Below are 6,965 nucleotides of genomic sequence, written 5' to 3'. Positions count from 1 at the left end.
GAGAGAGAGAGAGAGAGAGAATATGAGAGAGAGAGAAAGAGATAGAAAGTGGGCTAATACCTGAGGCCACAGTGCCCCCTCTCTGTGGTATAGAGAATGTCAGACTGCATTACAATACGGGCACAGAATAAAGCTGTGTGAACACTATACATACACACTATATATACAGCAGTATGTGGACAGCCCTTCAAATGAAGGGATTCAGCTATTTCAGCCACACCCGTTGCTGACAGGTGTATAAAATCGAGCACACTGCCATGCAATCTCCATAGACAAACATAGGCAGTAGAATGGCCTTACTGAAGAGCTCAGTGACTTTCAACGTGGCACCGTCATAGGATGCCACCTTTCCAACAAGTCAGTTAGTTACATTTCTGCCATGCTAGAGCTGTCCCGGCAACTGTAAGTCGGGTGCTTCATGAAATGGGTTTCCATGGCCGATCAGCCGCACACAAGCCTAAAGATCACCATTGCCAATGCCAAGCATCGGCTGGAGTGGTGTAAAGCTCGCTGCCATTGGCAATCCAACGGACAAATCTGGGTTTGGCGGATGCCAGGAGAACGCTAACTGCCCGAATGCATAGTGCCAACTGTAAAGTTAGGAGGAGGAATAATGGTCTGGGGCTTTGTTTCACGGTTCGGGCTAGGCCCCTTAGTTCCAGTGAAGTGAAACCTTAACTCTACAGCATACAATTACATTCTTGACGAGTCTGTGCTTCTAACTTTGTGCCAACAGTTTGGGGAAGGCCCTTTCCTGTTTCAGCATGACAATGCCCCCGTGCACAAAATGAGGTCCTTACAGAAATGGTTTGTCGAGATCAGTGTGTAGAAGAACTTGACTGGCCTGCACAGAGTCCTGACCTCAACCCCATCGAACACCTTTGGGATGAATTAGAATGCCGACCGTGAGCCAGGCCTAATCGCCCAACATCAGTGCCGACCTCACTAATGCTCTTGTGGCTGAATGGAATCAAGTCCCTGCAGCAATGTTCCAACATCTAGTGGAAAGCCTTCCCAGAAGGCTGTTGTAGCAGTAAAGGAGGGGACCAACTCCATATTAATGCCCATGATTTTGTGCAAAGCTGTCATCAAGTCAAAGGGTGGCTACTTTGAAGAATCTCCAATATAAAATATATTTGGATTATTTTAACACATTTTTYGTTACTACATGATTCCATGTGTGTTATTTCATAGTTTTGATGTCTTCACTATTATTCTACAATGTAGAAAATAGTTTAAAAAATAAAGAAAAACCCTTGAATGAGTAGGTGTCCAAACATTTGACTGGTACTGTATATATGTATATATTTTGACAGCTTTCTCACTGTGTATCAGAGTATGTATCTGTGTCTTCCCCAGTACCCGTGTTTCACAGTGAGTGAGCCATGCACAAAACAGGTCGAGGGAGCCATGCACAAAACAGGTCGAGGGAGCCATGCACAAAACAGGTCGAGTGAGCCATGCACAAAACAGGTCGAGGGAGCCATGCACAAAACAGGTCGAGGGAGCCATGCACAAAACAGGTCGAGNGAGCCATGCACAAAACAGGTCGAGTGAGCCATGCACAAAACAGGTCGAGTGAGCCATGCACAAAACAGGTCGAGTGAGCCATGCACAAAACAGGTCGAGGGAGCCATGCACAAAACAGGTCGAGTGAGCCATGCACAAAACAGGTCGAGTGAGACATGCACAAAACAGGTCGAGGGAGACAATGCTTGCGAATGGATTTCGAATTTTGGAATTTTGATAAGTGTTAGTTGGGACATCGAGTGCACATCGTCTCAATGCTCATTTTGGTCAAAACACTTGCAGACTAGAGTAATCACTATCGAAAACAACAGCAAGTAGCCACTGGATAAATAGAACCACCATATTCTGCATTGTGAATTCACGTGACATTTTTTTAATTTTTCTCATCGTTTTAACGGAAAAGCAGAAAGAAAGGGCTTTTTAAACATTAAGAACAATTTTCCAATTGTCACATCCCTATTTCAAACAATTTATGCAAGTGACTTCATGCCTATACTGTGCCAAGGCAGCGTTGTTGAGTGGGAGTGATGAGTGTGTTGATATAATGGAGAGACTGGGTATTATGGTGTGGACGCCATTGTCTCAGATCAGATAGCGCGACAACAGTGTGTCACATTAGAATGACACCATCTGATGTAAGACAATGGTGTGGGCMCTGGCTCTTCACTCCTCCATCTTGTCTTACATCAATGTGACAACACATCTTTCTGTGTACGTCTGTCTGCCTTTCCCTCTCCGTCTCTGTCTCGCTCTCTCCCACTAACCCACCCTTCCCCTTTTTCTGTCCATGAATTGTGAACTAAAGTTGGACTGCTTTGCATTATGTAGATGTGGAGTAGCACAGAAGTACCACAGAGCCTCTTTGTCGCTCTCTGACACGCCAGTCATGCAGACTGTGTTTGCTATTAAAAAAGTGATGGTTATCAGAATAGTAGAGCAAAGAGTTCTGAGATATTAGAATCCTCTTCTTTTAACCTGTATATTTTTAGCCAAGCTTCAGCTACACAGTGACATCATAATGTGTTCATGTTATATTCAGCTACTATCCGGTTAAGTTTCTCTCCCTGTACCGAAGTGCTACCTAAGACCTGGGATTAAATGAAAGGAGGCCAGGGAGCAGTGTTGCTCACTGCTGATTGACAATGATTTAATCAGATCTACAGTGTTAGTTAAATTTAAACCAAAGAGGAAGGACCTAAGCTTGCCTGTTCCTGGCACTGAAAACACCGTGCTGGTCCCTGAGAATTATAGTGTTATTCCATGGAGCTGAAACATTGTAGTATTCCATCCGTCAGCTATCACTTCCAGGTGCTGTTTTCTTCCACTGTCAGCTCCACGTTCCCGTAATGGGATTATCAGGAATACTGCCCTAGGGAGGGATGGTGTGTGTGCGTGCACAAGTTTGTGTGTGTCTATACCAGTATATCATTTTGGTGGTCTGCTGTATGGCCATTGACGTCTGTGACCCCAGGGGTAATATGTGATTGTTTTTACTCTGCCGGCACTGGCCCTCCCTCTGGCAGCCGTATAGGTACACACACAGGCACAACACACACACAATAGTATTACTGAATGACCAAAGGTAATATTCAGCCTGGGGGAAGATAGAGATGAAAGGAGGAAAAGTGAAAGAGGAAGTGAGTTATGATGAGGAGTGTCTCAGACCTGATGCCAACATATGTCACACAGCTGGTCAAAAGGGAAAAGGCCAAAAGGCCAGACACCACACACGAGTCTAGGTGGTCTCTCGCTCCTTTTTCTCTCACTCTCCATCCCTCTATTTCTCCTGGGGCAGGTGGATACAGACCTGCCCTTTTCATAGTGTCCCTCTGTCTGTCGCTTTCTCTCTCCTCCTTCCCTCTCTCCATCCATCACTCACTCACCATTCCCATGTGTGAGGTATCAGTTATTGGCCGAAACAAAAATACATCTGAGTTGTACTTTTGGTTAGTCAGCACCCCTTTTCAGAGTGAACGTTACTCAGTTGTTCTTCAGAAACTAAAAGAAACTCAAAAAAGAGCTGAAATATTCAAACCGAAGTTTCAAGTTTTAAGTTTTAATGTCACGTGCACAAGTACAGTGAAATGCCTTTCTTGCAAACTGTAAACACAACAATGCCGTAATCAATTACAATGTAATACTTAAAAATAACATAAGGTAGAACAAAAAAACACACATAACAAAAAGTAAGTAAGCATACTATATATATATATATAGGGTCAGTCAGTACCAGATTTACAACGTGCAGGGATACTTGAGTGATAGATATTTACATTTAAGTAATTTAGCAGAAGCTCTTATCCAGAGCAACTTACAGAGTGAGTGCATACATTTTCGTACTGGTCCGCTGTGGGAATCAAACCCTGGCGTTGCAAGCTTCATACTCTACCACCTGAGCTTCATACTCTACCACCTGAGCTCCATGCTCTACCACCTGAGCTCAATGCTCTACCACCTGAGCTCCATGCTCTACCAACTGAGCTCCATGCTCTACCACCTGAGCTCCATGCCTCTACGACCTGAGGCTCCCATGCTCTACCAACTGAGCTCCATGCTCTACCACCTGAGCTCATGCTCTAACCAACACCTGAGCTCCATGCTCTACACAAAGCTCATGCTCTCCACCTGAGTTCATGCTCTACCACCTGAGCTCCATGCTACCCACCTGAGCTCCATGCTCTATCACACTGAGCTCCATGCTCTTACCACACTGAGCTCCATGCTCTACCACCTGAGCTCCATGCTCTACCACCTGAGCTCCATGCTCTACCAACTGAGCTCCATGCTCTACCACCTGAGCTCCATGCTCGACCAACTGAGCTCCATGCTCTACCACCTGGCTCATGCTCTACCCACCTGAGCTCCATGCTCTACCAACCTGAGCTCATGCTCTACCACTGAGCTCCAATGCTCTACCAACTGAGCTCCATGCTCTACCACCTGAGCTCCATGCTCTACCAACTGAGCTCCATGCTCTACCAACTGAGCTCCATGCTCTATGCTCTACCAGTACATTCGGAAAGAAATCAGACCCTTTGACTTTTTCCACCTTTTGTTACATTACAGCCTTATTGTAAAATTAATTAAATATTTTTTCCCCCTCAATCTTCACATAAAAGCCCATTATGACAAAGCAAAAACAGGTTTTTAGAAATTATTATTTTTAATTAAATTTACATAAGTATTCAGACCCTTTACTCAGTACTTTGTTATAACGGCTTTGACAGCGATTACAGCCTCGAGTCTTCTTGGGTATGACGCTACAAGCTTGGTACACCTGTATTTGGGGAGTTTCTTCCATTCCTCTGCAGATCCTCTCAAGCTCTGTCAGGTTGTATGGGGAGCATCGCTGCACAGCTATTTTCAGGTCTCTCCAGAGATGTTTGATCGGGCTCTGGCTGGGCCACTCAAGGACATTCAGAGACTTGTCCCAAAGCCACTCCTGTGTTGTCGTGGCTGTGTGCTTAAGGTTGTTGTCCTGTTGGAAGGTGAACCTCCACCCCAGTCTGAGGTTCTGAGCAGTCTGGAGCAGGTTTTCATCAAGGATCTCTCTGCTCCGTTAATCTTTCCCTCAATACTGACTAGTCTCCCAGTCCCTGCTGCTGAAAAACATCCACACAGCCTGATGCTGCCCAACCATGTTTCACCGTTGGGATGGTGCCAGGTTTCCTCCAAACGTGGCGCTTGATATTCAGGCCAAAGAGTTCAATCTTGTTTTCATCAGACCAGAGAATCTTGTTTCTCATGGTCTGAGAGTCTTTAGGTGCCTTCTGGCAAACTCCAAGCGGACTGTAATGTGCCTTTTACTGAGGTGTGGTTTCCGTCTGGCCAGTCTACCATAAATGACTGATTGGTGGAGKGCTGCAGAGATGGWTGTTCTTCTGGAAGGTTCTCCCATCTCCACAGAGGAACTCTGGAGCTCTGTCAGAGTGACCATCGGGTTTTTGGTCTCCTCCCTGAAAAAGGCCCTTCTCCCCCGATTGCTCAGTTTGGCTGGGCGACCAGCTCTAGGAAGAGTCCGTGGTTCCAACTTCTTCCATTTAAGAATGATGGAGGCCCGTGTTCTTGGGGACCTTCAATGCTGCAGTCATTTTTTGGTACCCTTCCCCAGATCTGTGCCTCAACACAATCCTGTCTCGGAGCGCTACGAACAATTCCTTAAACCTCATGGCTTGGTTTTTACTCTGACATGCACTGTCAACTGTGGGACCTTATATAGACAGGTGTGTGCCTTTCCAAATCATGTCCAATCAATTGAATTTACCACAGGTGGACTCCAATCAAGTTGTAGAAACATCTCAAGGATGATCAAATCAAATCAAATTGTATTGGTCACATACACATGGTTAGCAGACGTTATTGTGAGTGTAGCGAAAGGCTTGCTCTTCTAGTTCAGACAGTGCTGTAATATCTAACAAGTAATATCTAACAATTCCACAACAACTACCTAATACACACAAATCTAAAGGGATGGAATAAGAATATGTACATATAAATATATGGATGATCGACGACCGAGCGGCATAGGTTAAGATGCAATAGATGGTATAACATACAGTATATACATATGAGATGAGTAATGCAAGATATGTAAACATTATTAAAGTGGCATTATTAAAGTGACTAGTGATCCATTTATTAAAGTGGCCAATGATTTCAAGTCTGTATGTAGACATCAGCCTCTCTGTGTTAGTGATGGCTGTTTAACAATCTGATAGCCTTGAGATAGAAGCTATTTCTCAGTCTCTTGGTCCCAGCTTTGATGCACCTGTATGGAAAACAGGATGCATCTGAGCTCAATTTCAGGTTTCATAGCAAAGGGTCTGAATACTTATGTAAATAAGGTATTTCTATTTTAGTTTGTAATACATTTGCAAAAATGTCTAAATACCGGTTTTCACTTTGTCATCATAGGGTATTGTGTGTAGCTTGATGAGGGAAAAAAATACTTCAATTTCAGAATAAGGCTGTAACATAACAAAATGTGTTAAAAGGGAAGTGGTCTGACTACTTTCCGAATGCGCTGTACATTCTCCCTTTCTCCCTCTCCCTCTGCCACTCCCTGTCTCCAGGGTGATAACCAATCTTCGCTCTGCAACTTTAATTAAACATGTTGATGCTCCTCTCTCGCTCTCTCTTTCCCTCCATCAGAATGTAACAGGTCCCATCGGATGATCCCTGTTTAAATCAGGATTTTCCTGTTTTTCACATCTCCACACACACATACCCCAGTGCATAATACACACACACCACTTTTCCGCTTCCATCCCATCCTAATTGGACATTCCTCCACACCAGTCCAGGATCATTTTGGCTTAATAACGAATAAATAAATACAATTACACATCCCACTCCTCCCTAAGGAGAGCCAAGTTATCCAAGGGACTAGCTGTGTGTGTGTGTGTGTGTGTGTGTGTGTGTGTGTGTGTGTGTGT

Source organism: Salvelinus sp. IW2-2015, linkage group LG9, assembly GCF_002910315.2.
Source record: "Salvelinus sp. IW2-2015 linkage group LG9, ASM291031v2, whole genome shotgun sequence".
NCBI lineage: Eukaryota > Metazoa > Chordata > Actinopteri > Salmoniformes > Salmonidae > Salvelinus > Salvelinus sp. IW2-2015.
Note: the sequence above shows the minus strand (reverse complement) of the source record.